The following is a 15,421-nucleotide window of genomic DNA, read 5'->3' as shown; positions in this document are numbered from 1 at the left end:
AGGCAGGGTATAGGAAGCCATTTAGAGCCTGGATCGCAACCAGGAAATTACTCCTCTGCTCCAGAAAAGCTTAAAATACCTTCTTTTCCACCAAAGAAAACTCACAGGATGAAAATACATCCAACAGAAGAACCCAACAGAGCATGAAACAGAGGTAAAGTTTTATCTGCTCAAAGGGTTTTGGGCCTCGGGCCCCAAAGGAAGTGCACTGCCCCAGCAGGTGTGAGGACAAGAAGACAGTGTTTGGTTTGTCAGGTAAACCCTGAGAAAGGGTATATAATTGCCAGGTAAACACTGAGGCGGGATAGAATTCCTTCTGTGAATGCCACCTAAGGCCCTAGTGCTGAAGAATAGGAGTCCAGCCTGGAGCACAGGAAAGACCACTAGCAGAGTAGAGGCCCCGCTGGCCAGGCGCGTGGCTCAAGCCTGTAATCCCAGCGCTTTCGGAGGCTGGGGTGGGTGGATCAATTGAGGTCAGGAGTTCGAGACCAGTTTGGCCAACAAGGTGAAACCCCTGTTTCTACTAAAAATACAAAAATTAGCCAGGCAGTAGTGGTACGCACCTATAATCCCACCTACTCAGGAGGCTGAGGCAGGAGAATCGCTTGAGCCTGGGAGGCAGAGGTTGTAGTGAACCAAGATCGTGCCACTGCACACCAGTCTGGGCGAGAGAATGAGACCCTGTCTTAAAAAATATATATAGGGCCTGCTGAGGAGAAGTGGAAATAAAGCAGATTTGAGGACTTTTGTATTGGACACAGGAACATTAGAGGCTTTCACCAGCCCTTGGGGAAGAGGAGATTGGAGCTGAGGTCAGGATGTCAGAACCCACTGTTCACTGGAGACACTTGATCCAGGTGATACCAAAATGCATGTTCAGAAACCACAGAAGCAGTGGATGCATTTTTTTCGTTTTTCAAACTACCAGCAGAGCAAAGCCTTTTTTTTAGCACTTCAGACAAATCACCCCTCCATCCACCTTCCCCTCTCATGGTGCTGATCTTCCAGGTTTAGCAAAACAAGCTTTCTGGTTCCTACTCCTGGTGAGCCTTCAAGGAGAATTCCATCTTCCTCAGAGAGTTCAGGCCTGAAAGGGCATGGAAAGAGGGCATCTTTTTGACCTGTAAAATAGGCAGCAGCCTCTCCATCCAGGCTGCCTTCCACAGGCAGTGTGGGATCAAATGAGACAACGCTTGAGAAGGCACTTTGCAGAGCGTGGAGTAGTGGTATTGCTCCTAGGCAGGGTTCTATCAAGTTTAGGTTTTGTCCCAGCACCCCTAGTCACTTGGTTTGATTAATTGCTTTGCATTTATTTAATTCACACGTCAGTCCCGGCCTCCTCAAACTACAGTTCTTTTCTGCAGAAGTCCAAAGTTATCCCAAGATTTCTGCAAGTTCCCAGGGCCTGAGAGCAGTTCATCTGCTCAGAAACACTTCTGCCTTGTGACATTGATCCAGACAAGAAGCTCAGCCCCTTTTTCAAGGCCTTAAAAAAGTTCCGCTTGTACAGGGTTCATGAGTGTTACAGAGTTTGCTAAAACTTTGGAGGCTTTGTACTTCATAGCAATGGGCTTTCACAGGGGACATTCGGCATCCGCGTCTCACAATTTGCTGGCACTAAATTATCTCCGGGGTCAGGGTCTAGACTCTACCCTACTCTGGGGGCCTGCCAGTGACTTGGATTTCATCTTAACATCTAGACTTCTCTTAATCTTAATTCTCCTTCTTCCTCTCCTTTCAGTCTCCATCGCTCTGTTTCTGCTCCCTCTCCAGAGCAAAACAAATTCCTTTCTTATATTCTAGGTCCATTTCAGCCAGTGGCTTTGAGGCTGAGGTTCCTCTAGGTCTCACTTTCTACCCCAAGGTGTTTGTCAAGGTATTTTCCCAAAACAAAGGTGGTTCCCTCCCTAGGGAGAACTCTAGGGCCAGCTGTTTAGATAACAACATTTTTACCCCAGGCATTTATCATAACAGAATCGAAAAATGTTTTCAACAGCTTTGATATTGGGAACGGATTTGAGCTGAGAAAAGTAACATATAGTTAAAAATGAAATTATAAAGGAAACTCAGAATGACCTGGAGGGAAGGGGACAAAATTCCCCCAGAAATTCAAGCAGCTCCTTCCAATAGCAAATATTAAAATGGAAGCAAGTGTGCACCTTCTCAATGTAACACCTAATTCCAAAATCCCCCCAGGGCCTAGTGGTGTGGGGTGGCCTTCTGGCTCTGAACCTCTGCATACAAAGGCTCCTGAAGGAAATGGAGGCCGGGGCTCACCCTGGATGCCTAGGAGCACTGGGAGCAGTGGGGAAGCTGGTATTGGGAGCCGTGGCAGTGACATGCCTGGCAAAGCCCAGAGTGGTTCCTAGTTCCCCGGCACAGGCTGAAGTTGGGGGCCCTCTGCTGCCTCTCCATACCTCACTGGCTATCCACCACACCACCACACAGCACTGTCACTGTCACAGGGTGACCACCTGTTGGCTGCACCTCCCCCCCACAGACTGCACCTTTGTGCCAGCAGACACCAGGTGTAGTTTATTGCTATGCGCCTGGTACACAGAAGGTATATAATACATGTGGTAAGAGGGAAGGAGAGAATGTTTGGATGCCTGGCTAGGGGGTTCTGAGCCTGATTTCTCGCTTATCCACTGACTTGCTCTGAGGCCTCTAGCAAGCCTGCAAACCACCGTGAAACTTCGCTTTTTGAATAGAGTGGGAATAGATGCCTGTCTTGAGGGGAAGATGTGCTGGTCTAATGAAGAGCTGTGTAAGCACTTGGGAAGTCGAAAACAAGAAGCAACAGTGATCAGGTCAGAAGCGCACAGGCCTGGCACCCATGCCTGCGATGTCCCCACATGCAGAGGCTGATACAGTGTTCTCCAGATCCCTGCAGGATCAGCCGCACCCACTGGCTGACTTGACTTGGCGTAAATGGAGTCCCGGTGGGTGAGTCTCATCCAAAGCTCTCTTCTGACAGAGCTGAAGTGGGAACCAGGCCTTGTAACTACCTGCTCCTTCCTAGCTGGAGCAGGGCTCTGGAAATGTGGGTGGTGCTGGAGAAGGGCAGGTATTGTTAATAAGGAGAGCATGTTGCAGAAACTGCAGGGCTGTGCGTGCTAATTTTAGAAGGCATTTTGAACATAAACTCTAAGGTTCTGAAATTCAGTCACGGAGAGCCTGAATGTAAAGAAAAGAAAGCTTGGGATGCATTCACAATTTAAATTCTGCCCACTCTCTCTAATTTCCCTTCCTTCAGTCACTTCCCACTTGGGTCATTTTCACCCTACGAGTGCCACTCGTGAGTACCCAGGCCTCTCACCTTGTTTTTCCCACACACAGTCAAGATCAGCTGGTCTGACATGCAAGAGAGACCAACTTCATGTCTGAGATGGAATAAATGAAAATGAATGAATGAATAAATTGGTAAGTGCATGAATAGGAGGCAGGAGCATGAGATGGACAAATGGGCATAACTTCTTGAGGTAGGTGGTGCTGTCTCCCCTCCCTTTACGTCCATTTGCACAGGCCTGGTGTAGAAAGCCCAGCATTGTAGTTCCTTTGTGCAGGATGTTCTTTCTAGCCAGAATCTACCTGTCTGTGCTTCAGTCCCTTCAACTGAGAAACAGAAGCAATGTGAATCCCTACCTTATAAATTTTTGTGAGGCCCAAATGAGCACATGGACAGGAGGGTGCCTGGTAAAGGAGAAATGCTCACAGTATTAGCTACTCAATTACGGAGAGGCAGCCCTCCAGTCCTTTGCTACTCCACTCACTGCCTCCCTCCACACCCTCACAGTCCACACATAGCAGGTACTTGCATATGCACAGATGTATGTACACGTTTACACTCTGCACACATCGCACAAACTCACCACACACACATACAGACCCATGACATACTCACATAGACACGTACTGTTACTCAGACCCAACACATCTGAAAACATGGCTATTTCCTGGCTGCCACCTTGCCTGAGAGATAGATATCTCCAATATTTCATCCGGGGTCATTCCTTGATAAAATATTTTTGGTAGTAGTGACTGGTTTATCCCCTACTCCTCCTTTTTGAGCCAGGGTCTCACTCTGTTGCCCAGGCTGGAATGCAGTGACATGATCATGGCACACTGCAGGCTTGACCTCCCAGGCTCAAGTGATCCTCCTGCTTCAGCCTCTACAGTAACTGGGACTACAGGCACGTGCCACCATGCCTGGTTAATTTTTTAACTTTTGTAGAGACAGGGTCTTTCTTTGTTGCCCAGGCTGATCTCAAACTCCTGGGCTCAGGTGATCCTCCTGCCTCAGCCTCTCAAAGTGCTGGGAATACAGGTGTAAGCTATCACACTCAGCTTTGGATCAAACTTCTAACACTCATAAAAAACACCTGGGACTTCCTGAGAGCCAGCTTGGGCTTTTGTTACTGCCTCCCCTGCTCATGATGGGTATTTGCATATCGTTAGACCCTCAGTTTAGAAGAAGTTGCACCTGAGATGAATCTCTGGCAGAGTTTTGGTCCAGGAAAGGCCCTGACCTGTGGCTGGGAGTCCTTCTTCCCTTAACGCCAAGTGGCCAGTTGTGATCCATGTCCCTCTTCTTGAGACTCAGAGCTCGTTGCTTGTCAGCTCTTTGTTCCTTATCCACCACCTGTTAAGCTGAGGAACAGACTCAGTGGGAGATGGAGGGTTGGGGTGGGCAACGTGATAATGAGTTTGATTTCGAGAATGTTGCCATTGAGGCAGCTGACATCCAGCTAGAGGACAGCTCTAAAACTATTAGGAGAGATCTGAACCACTGATAAAGCAATGTGGGGATCTGATACATATTCGCAGTGTGTTTCTTAGGAATTACGTTTAGTTACTAGAAGAAACTTTCTTGTCAAAGACCAGAAGCAACAATGGCTGAAACGAGACGGAAACATATTGTGCATCACCTTAATGGGCCGGTGCGTGGGTATCGTGGTGTTTTCGGGGACCTATCTATCTTTCTGCCCCACCATTTTAGTATGTATCCCCCATTTTGGATTTGTCTTATGATCAAATATTGCTGTTAGAGCACCCGTCATCATCTTTACATTTCAGGCAGAAAGCAGGAAAAAAGGTGGGAGGTTTTTTTTTTTTTAAAAAAAGAAAAGTGCTATGCTTGCAGCTGTCTACCTTCCCTTTAAGTCCTACCCACTGACTTCTGTATACACATTGTAAGGGAAATGGCTGCACTTGAGTGAGGAACAGGCGAAGTGGCACCGCGGGATTCAGCGGGCTTGGAGCTCGGGCAGGTGCACAACTCCGCACATTACGTCACCACAGCATGTGAGGCGCATTAGGTGAGCAGTCACGTGAGCTCGTGCTTCAGTCGGAGCCACTATTGTCTGCAAAAGGTATAATTACCCTGCTAACGCTGGGCCTAGGGGTCGCGCCCAGAAAGAGAACAAAGCCATGTCAGAGCTGCCTACAATTCCGACGGTGTTTTTCCAGCTGCCCGCCACCCGCCCACCGACTTCCCTTGGACCTCAGTTTGGGATAGAACCTGGTAACTGGTGTCAAGAACAGGATTCTGAGGTGAGTGAGGCTTTGGCCTTGCCGACGCCGGGCCGGCCATGTGGTCGCAAAATGGGTTTTAGTGGCAGCTGTGCTGCTCGGATGGGCTTCGATGGAAACCTGGGTGTGGGTAGACGGGTCTCCCGCGAGCATGGAGACGGTGCTGAGGCCACTGGAAGCACCCAGCACTGAGAAGGAGGGAGCCTTTGCCGGCAGAATTGGTTGGGTGTTTTTGACTGTGCTACGAAAAGTATGCCCCCAGTCCCTGAGGGATGCAGCACAGGTGAGGGACCTCCAGGCGCAGGCAGGGTGCCTGGAGGCCTGGCGACACAGATCAGGAAAAGAGTTAGAGGCTGCCGTGAATGGGGATCTCCAGGTTCAGGTGGGGCACCTGGAGGCCCGGCTTCAGAGCTTGGAAAAAGAATTAGAGGCTGCCATGAATGCAGGCCTGGGTCGTCGTCGACTCAGCAGAGACCCCCCCACTCGATCTGATACCAAGGAGGAAGAACCCCAATGCGGGGTTGCGCAGTGATCCATCAGAAGGTAGATCACGAACAGCTGTTGGGACCCCAAGGGCGCGCTCAGGGACGGCCCACCGTAACACAACACACTTCACGTAGTGCCTCTGCCACAACTGAGTTGCAGGAATTAGGCAAGCAGGGCCAGCAGCGTCCAGGGGAACCCTGCCTGCCTGGTTGCTTCATTTGTGAAATGAGGGAGCAGATAGTATTTCTTGTTCTGCCTCTGAGATGGAAGAGCTGGCCACCATCAAGACTCATCCCTTGCCCTGTCAGTGGTTGCAAGTGAGGAGGCAGTTAATGGCAGGGCAAGGTGACCACGCCCTGATTGAGTGGCTGTGGGCAGCCATACTGACTGTGTGAAATGACGCCAGTGGAATACCCGAAACTGTAAGTGGCAGTTGTATGCCAATTTGGTGCAAGTCATCTGGGAGATGGCTATGCGTTAGGCTATGTCTGACATGAATTCCTGGGGGCAGTGATGAATGCTTCACCTCCAGTTGAGGGGCTTTGTGTTGAGATCTGTGCCTGAGCGCCTTTCACTTCCTGGCTACTGTCTTCACCCCTTATGTAGGGTGCCACATACATGAAATGACTACTGCTGTGGTGGCTCTCAGGGAATCAGAAGGCCATCGGTGGGACCAAGGGGTCCGTGCCATAAAGAAGGGGAAGCTGCCCTACCTGCAGGGGGCTCCCCCATGGGAAAAAAGGGGGCCCCAGTGAGTAACATGTTCACAGGTGTGAAGAGATTTGGTTTTGGCCAGGGTTGACTGAGAGAAAAATCAATAAGCAGCCCAGTGAAATAGTCTTAACTTTGTGGAGAAGGTGATCTTTGGGGCAGCAATTTCAGAAAATGTCCAAGCGGTAGAAGGACATTGCTGTGCAGTCCTGTCCTGCCTGGGCATTGGTTCCAACTTGGAAACTACTCACTGCAGCCAGGAGGAAATGCTGAGCCTTTTATGTTTGATTAGGGAACTGGCTGAGGTGCTCAGCTTGGGAAGACACAGGATGACTGGAGGCCACATGTGGAATTAGCAATCCACTGGTCCCTCACCAGTGTACAGTGGGTGCTGGTGCTGGTAGATACCGGCGCAGCTTGTAGCCTTGTTGATGGGAACCCAGATAAGTTTCCCTGGGCAAAGCTGCAAACATTGACGCTTATGGAGGCCGGCCAGTGAAAGTGAGACCTGTATCTCTGTGCCTCAGCATTGGCAGCTTGGCTCCCCGTTTATGTACTGTATATGTCTCTCCCATACCAGAATACATTCTGGGGGTGTACATTGTACATGGCCTGGTGTTACAAACCATGGCCGGTGAGTTCAGACTCCCAGTGCATGTGGTAAAGCTGGCGCTGTGCAGACATGCGCGTCACCAGCCTCAGGTCGTGCCACAGCCCCAACAGGTTACTTCCACGCATCAGTACCATTTGGTGGGTGGGCATATGGAGATAACTGGGACAACCAAAAAGCTGGAGGAGGTGCAGATAGTGTGTGGCCCTCACAGCTCCTACAGTTCTCCAGTGTGGCCAGTTTGAAAGCCTGATGGAATCTGGCGGACGATGGTGGACTATTGGGAACTGAATAACATCCCCTTTGCATGCAGCTGTACTGTCAATCATGCATTTAATGGACCATTTGACTGCGGAACTGGCACAATATCATTATGTAGTGGGCTTGACCGATGCACTTTTCTCCATCAGCATCACTCCAGAGAGCCAGGAACAGTTCACCTTCACGTGGGAAAGGCAACAATGGACTTTGACAGTGTTGCCGCAGGGCTGTGTGCCTACGCCCACCATATGTCTTGTCTTGTTTCCATAGATTTAGCCTCCTGGCAGTGTCCAGAAGGGGCCTGCCTATTCTGTTATGTTAATGATGCTCGTGCCTCTTGTAGCCACGTTTGGCGGCATGTGGTTGGGCTGTCAGCGAATCCAAGGTCCAAGGGCCTGGATTATCTGCCAGATTATTGGGAGTTATCTGGTCAGGTAAGATAAAGGCCATATCAGAAGCCATTATTGACAAAATTCAGGCATATCCCCAGTCCACTGCACTGAGACAGCTGCAAACTTTGGTGACCCCCCTGGGATATTGGTGGATATTTGTGTCCCATTTAGCTCAAAGGATAAATCTGCTGTATTGGTTAACAAAAAAGGAGCTACCTGGGATTGGGATGACATGGCTGAGACTGCCTTCCTGGCAGCCAAGCGGTCTGTTCAGCAGGCACAAGTCCTACAGGTAATTGACCAGGGGTGCCCATTTGAGCTGGATGTGTATATGACCACAGATGGTTTCTGTTGGGGCCAGTGGCAGTGGACAAAGCACCTGAGAACGCCAGTAGGCTTTTGGTCCCAACTATGGAAGGCATCTGAGTTCCAGTATTCCTTGATAGGGAAACAGCTAGCAGGCTGTTTCTTGCTGTTCAGTCTTGTGAGAGTGACAGGATGGGCTGCAGTGATCTCGAGGGTGACTTACCTGTTGGTAGGATGGTGGTGCACTCATGGGTAATATTCTTGGCCATTGGTTATCAGCCCAGTCCTCAGCCCTTCTGCTCTCCCTGGAGGCTTGGAGTTGGGGATAAAAGTTTCAATCCTCTAATCACGAGGTTGCTTCCCTGGCAACCAGACCCATCCTGAGGCCATCCAGGACCCCACAAAGAATCACCTCATTAGAACAAAAGATGCTGAGATTGTTCTAATGAGGTAATTAGAACCCAGGAGATTCCAAGGGATTTAGGAAATCTATGTCAGGAACTGTGGTCAAAGACCAAATATTAGAACAAAAGATTCTCCTAGCACCCCTGTCTACAAAGGTCTTAGGAGCTGTATGTCAGGAAGCAGGGGCAGATACATATATTTCTTATTATATCACAATATCACAACCTGCCATGATGTTTGGATGTCCTTTCTGTGTGATGACCTGAATCCTTCAAGGCCAAGCTGTCTTTGTACCTCTCGGTGTACTCAGTATGCAGTGGTGGAGCAGGAACGGAATGACCACTGTCAACACTGTTGAAAAAGAGGAGACATGACCCAGTCTCTAATCTGAAGCAAAGTTCAGTCCTCTTGATAGGGTTTCCGAAGACTGCTTGACATTATAGAGGACTAAGTTTCTCTGTCAGCCCCCAGTTCTGCTTTCCCTAAATATCTCCCTTATCCATTGTTTTTTGGGTTCCCAGGGCCACTGTTGGTCCATTCCTCATTTTTATATACGTTAGAAAAGGGTCACCCTCTGGGTGGTCATTGCCCTGCTCTGGTGCATGGCTTTGGCAAGCAGAGTCTTTGTGCTTATAAGGAAACAACAACCCTTCCCTGGGTGCATGCAGCGCTGCAGCAGAGGGTTTGGAGAGCGGATTACAGGCTGGATTTCAGCCTGAGCTTGCCATTCCTCTAGGTGTTCTCGTGCAGTGCTCAGCATGCACATCTGTAGGTGGCTGTGGTGGTCCCTGGCTCTCCTTTCAGGATAGGTCTTCTTTGTTCATAATCTTCTGTGGACATATTTGAAGTCTGTTCAGAGGAAAGGATTCCCTTCCTGTATTGAACAGCTTTAGCAGCCCCCATCCTATAGGTGTGGATTTAGGGACCCTGAAATCGTATTAGGAACTTAACAGTCATGGGCTGTTGCAGAGCCCATAAATGAATGACATGGCCCAAGGGAAGTGTGTGGTAAGAAGAGAGCCTCTGATCCCTGAGAAACATGAAGATTTAAGAGGTTGTTTTGAAATGAGGTATCACTAAAGAACACTGAGAAGGTAGGAACAAAAAGTCAGGAGAAAGGGAGACAGTGACAGCACTGAAACCGAGAGAAGACTCATCAACATGGTGAGAGAGGGTTAGATGTCAAGTAAGATGGAAGCAGAAATGGCCAGAGAATTTGGCCTTTGACTTCCAGTTACACTTTGACTCATCTTATAGCAATTTCCTACTGTACCTTACAGCCCTGACATGAGTGATGAGGGAAAGGGGTGTTTTCCCAATTTTCCTGTAACATGATAATTTCTTTCGCTCTTCTGTGGTGTTTGGCTCTGATGAGCAATCTCTTCTTTAATGCAGTCCTCCTTCAGCTATGGCATAAATTCTCTCCTTATTTTCCCTCTGCATCTGTGGTGGCTCTTTCTCAGTCATATTGCCTGGATTCCCCTTGCTGTTCTCCCTACAGGCTTGGTTATGTATTGTGTACCCCACAAGGGGCAGGCCTGCCGCTTTTTCATCCATGTACCAGCCATTGGCCATGACATTCACTCCTGAGATTTTAATTCCCATGATGGTATCTCCTAATTTGATGCCTCCTGACAGTCTCTTGAGCTACAGGCATATTTTGGATACATCCATTGGGGTGACCCAAATGTATCTAAAATTCACTATATCAGGACAAAGGACCCATTGAATTTAGACAAGAAAACAAAATTATTGGCTTATGTAATTGAAAATCCCAAGATGTATAAATTCTGAATTGCAGGCATGCTTGGATCTAAGGCTTTAAGTCGTGTCCTTACCGTGCCCCTTCTGTCTCTGTTTCTTTCTAGGTGTCTCTGTGTCCCCTTCACTTACGCTTTGGTCACAAACAGGCTTTCTCCACATAGTGGCAAATGGCCCTTGTAGCCTCCACTCATGTGCTGTCAATTTAGCAACCTCAGCTGAATGAAGGTTTAGAAAAATAGATTTGGAAGAAGTCTAGGAAGATTATTGCTGGTCCACCAAGGGTAATATTTCTGCTCCTGACCCATTTCCTTTGGTTGGGGTCAGTAGCAGGAATATTACCCTTCCTGACAGTGGCTGGAATTTCTGAGTTGTGGATGGCAACCCCTGTGAAGCACTGTGTGGAAGGGAAAGGTTAGGCCCCCTGAGCCATGCGCCATGGGTTCTTACCACTTCCCTTTAGCTGAACACAATCATTTGTTTTTCCTGTTTCCTTAAAGGTTCTTTGACATCACCATTCCTTTGCATTTGTTATTTTTCTTTGCTTTAGTCCTGATCCTTTTCCTAGCCACTTCCTACCCATTCTTTCTTTTCCCATTGGGTCACCTCCTTTGGAAAGCCTTCCTTCATGCCTTAATTAGCTGAGCCATAGGTCCTTATTTGTAACATTAGAATAAGTAACATCTACATCTTATAGTTGTTATCAGAATTAAATGAGAGAAAGAACATGTAAATGGCTGGTAGAATGCTATAAGGAAGCTCAACACATGTATGTCCTCTTTGCTTCTCCTTTAGATAGATGGTTGTCCTCCTTGGGGCTGTCTTGGGTTCCAGCTGTTGCATTGTTTTATTGTAGTTACCAGCAGCATATTCTTTAAATAATGTCCTGATTGGGGTGATAAATTATATTGTTACTCTGTTAATAAGCTATCTAATTTGCTGTCAATCATGCGACCTGACATTTGATAAAATGACAACTGGGAGCCATCCCAAATTAGATGACTCAAGGTAGGGAGCAAAAGCAGCTAGAAGCCACGGTCTCTAGGTGGATGCATCTGTACACAGTAGCGACCGCTCCAGCCATCGTGGCACTTACACACCTGAGGGGCAATTCCTAGTGTCACTAGCAGTCAACAGTGTTCAGAAGCTTTGCTTTCCTAAATGGGACAGAGAGACTTGTAGTTTAAAAAATTATTAGAACCAACTGGCTTTAAAAGACCAATTCCATTTTCTTTTCCCCAAACCACCTCTTTCAGAACCTCACCTGTCTGCTGGATGTTTCCTTCCTGGAAATAAAATTACCTCCATTCAACACTCAACCTTGAATCACTTGGCTTTTATTAATAGTTATATTTTTATAACAGCACTTAGGTTAAAATACTATTTGACGCTAAAAGAAGCATCCTTCTATGATTACAATGTTAGCATTTGTTGTTACCTTAGGATAGCTGAGTTCCTCAAGGATGGGGACCATGGCTTGCTCCCATCATGTCTTTATATATTTAACACAAGTGGATTGAATGGATGGGTAATCCATATGAATGAGATGGCCCAACTGCCCTTGGCTTTGAGTGAGTTTGCCAGACTGGAGTGGGCTTTGTGTGACTCTTCCATGGCCCCTGTGGATGCTGGGGCTGGATTCATCTGCAAGAGATCCCAGAAAATAGGATTCCTATGCTGGAGATGTCTTAGTGACTTGGCAAGGATTTCCTTTAGGCTTATTGCAGGACATTGGCTGCCACTGCCAGGGAACCAAACTGTTAGTTTGCCCAAATGAGATCCTCCTGCAGAGAATCAATATTTATTAGCATTAGTTAAAAAAAAAAAAAAAGCCTGTGCATGATTTTCTTAGCTCTTCCAATGGCAAAGAGGCAGACACTTTTGAGAAAGAAGTGTAAATGAGTGAGGAAAGGATTGAGGGGATAGTTGAATGAAGTCAGCAGGAAGGGACGGTTATTCATCCACACACAAGTAATCCACTCACCTGGCTGGTTCACCTGGCTCAGACTGGACCACATGATTGAGACTTTGCCAGCATTCCTATTCCTCATGGAATAGCAGGGTCCGCTCAGTCTTGCATTTCATTATATGCAGTCGATATTAGTCAGGATTTGGTTAGAACATAAGCTACTCTAGGTATTTCAAGTAGGAAGAGGCTTAATACAGGGAATTTGAGAATTCAATGGCCACTGGAAGATGGAAATTTCTGCTTTCAGAAAACCACTAAGTACAGAGGTCTCAGTGAAGCTGTTCCACTGATCTCAGCAGCCACCTCTCCAAGGTGAGTAATTCTCAGGAGGCTACTCAGAGGTGATAAGAGAGATAATTCATGATTCAACATTCTGCACCACCAAAAAGGGTGATTCTCAGGGTGATATTCTAAACATCTGCCTTCCACCAAGGCCCACATGCCTGCAAACAGCTGCCCCTGGGAAATAACGACTTCACTTTGGACTTCCAAAGCTCTTTCAAGAACCTCTCCTTGACAGAACTAACCCAGAACCATACTAGAAACAGATTCTTGGAAAAGAAGTTCCAGACTATTCCCTTGAGTAGATGGAGGGAGGATGCTGACAATCCTGCACATGGACCTATCTTCATTCACGCAATGAGTATTTAAGGGAGATCTACTATACACCAGACTCTGCACTTGCGCCAATCTTACTTCTCTAAGGTTTTTGAGTACAGTTCTCTATCGTCTGTTTTTTTTCCATATTCTATAGTATGTGGCACAATTCTGAACACATAGGTAGATAGATGCACACTGATTGCCCATTGGCTTAGCTGACCTTAAACATAGCTAGTCTGCTATTTTCAATGGAAGGGCATGAAATGAGAAATATAATTTACACATCTTTTTCTATACATAGTGATTTATGAATATATGTTGAATATAACTTAGTATTATACAGGTATAATAAGCAAGTTAAAGATAATTTGAAAAAGCTAATTAAATTTTAAAATCACTTTTAATTTATCATTATTTAGGAAAACAGCCATTTACCAACATTTTTGGTTTGTCTTTACTGTTTTTTCTATTTTTGTCTTTTAGATAGTATTAATATATGTTTAATGGTTTTATGTCTCTTAATTATTATTTAATAGGTATTTTAATGTTTATTTGTAAAAAATTTGGTAGCTGAGGAACAGTCAATTGAATGGATTTTTTATTGTTTATTTAATCACCCTGCTAGTATTGGATACTTAGATTGGTTCCAATAGGAAGTATTGTTTAAGGCTTTCCTTTTCCTTTGGAAGTTGGTTGGTAGTTTGGGTCCTGAGTGAACCTGGGCTTGCATTCTGTCCTTCCGCTGCCTCCCAGCCCTTGATATGAACAAAAGGTCTAGAGGGTATTGTTGACTCAGGGCTGTTAGTGCACAGTACAACTCCCAGTTTGTTGGCCTGGCTGAATGTCTTTGCCCCAGGAACCCTTGCTTTAGTGCAGAGGAAGGAATCCAGACCTGAGTGCTAAAGAGGAAATCTGGCTTCCAGTCCTGGCTCTGTCACTTAGGGCTGTGTAATACTGAGCATGTGTCCTTACGTCTCTGATTCCAAGTGTTTCCTCATTTGAGAGAATGACCAGTTAGTTTATGGACCCTTCTGGCTCTGCCATTTTTTGGATTTATCTCATTCCTAACCTTCCTGGGCATGAAACTGCTACTCTTCCTCCCATTCTGATTTGCAAGGTGACTTTTCATTTTGGGGATGTTTGATGGCCCAGCTGAGGTGGAGATCACTTTCCACACCTCTCTGCATTTGCCTACACTGCTTCTCCACTTGCATTGCATTTCTTCTTAACTCAGAGATGATGCTTGTGTGATGCCAAGCTCTGAATGCCCATGTTGCCTTTTCTTCTCCTACTATTAATATCACTTACTGCTCAAATGCTCCCTGTCAAAAAGTCTCCACTATGTCAGGGCTGCTGCAGCTCAGTGTACTGCCCCAAGGCCCACACTGTGCTGTCTCCCCTCACCCTTGCAAATTCCTCGAGGTTTACATCATGTCTCCCTCATCTGCAGCAAGGTGCCTGGCGCATAGTGGGTGTTCCCTGACGGTGTTGAATCAGCAAACAAAGTGCCCTGTCCGGAGCAAGCTTGCATTTCCCTGACAAGTCTGGAGCTGGTGGAATCAGCACAAGCCACCCTTCCTCAGTTGAAAAACAGGAAAGTGATTTGTGAAGGTTTCCTCTCTTTCCTTGTCAGAGCAGGATGCACATTTTTAGTGCAGAGTTCTGGGAGGCAAGGTTTTACCTTATCAGCGATATCCATTTCCAGCATCGCTTTAAATGCTAATTAGTCTCTCCCCAGGGAGATCTGGCGGAATGATTCAGCTTCACTCTGAATAATCATCTCCTCTGTGCAGACAGAAGCAGGTATGGAGTGAGGGTGTTGCCTGCCTGCCTCTAAGTCCTCTGATCTGCTCTCATGTTTGTCTCACTTCAGTTCCCTCTGCTCACTGCCTTGGCAGCTCCTCCTCTGCCTTCGGGAAAAGGCTGCTCATAGGAACCTCCTTATGGGGAAGTGGAGACAGAAGTAAAAGTGAATCGCATTAACTAATTTAACCTCCATGACCACCTTTTCCAGTAGGTTTTATTATCCCCATTTGAACATTTGAGGAAGCTGAGACCCAGAGAATTTTATTAACTTTATTTACAAAGTCACAAAGACTAAATAGTAGAGTTGGGATTCAAACCTGAGCTTGGGTCCAAATTCCCTGGCAGTCTCCCGTTACTGAGGACTTCTCAGGGCCAGGTTTTGTACTAAATAATGCTTTATACATACTTACTTATTTACTTTAATCCTCACAAAATCCTGTGAGGCAGGTCTGTCAGTCCCAGTTTGCAGTAAGGTGAAGAAACGGGTGCACATGAGGGTAGCAGCTGCGCAGGGTCACAGGGCTCATACCTGGCTTCGTCTTAGTGTCTGACTCTGACATCTGTCTCTGCCCATGCCTCTTC

At 46.9% G+C, this 15,421-nt stretch overlaps 1 long non-coding RNA gene across 1 annotated transcript; it reads left to right on the top strand.

Moving 5' to 3' along the window:
- The first annotated feature begins 4,295 nt into the window (after positions 1-4,295).
- LOC116563226 lies at positions 4,296-11,774 on the top strand. Its single transcript, XR_004274289.1, has 2 exons — positions 4,296-8,034; positions 11,721-11,774. It is a non-coding gene; the product is annotated as an uncharacterized LOC116563226 (long non-coding RNA).
- Positions 11,775-15,421: the final 3,647 nt, after the last annotated feature.

This window comes from Sapajus apella, unplaced genomic scaffold (assembly GCF_009761245.1).
Source record: "Sapajus apella isolate SASKATOON/1434 unplaced genomic scaffold, GSC_monkey_1.0 scaffold34, whole genome shotgun sequence".
Taxonomy (NCBI): domain Eukaryota; kingdom Metazoa; phylum Chordata; class Mammalia; order Primates; family Cebidae; genus Sapajus; species Sapajus apella.
The sequence above is the reverse complement of the archived record's forward strand: the minus strand, read 5'-3'. Positions and strand labels throughout refer to the sequence as shown.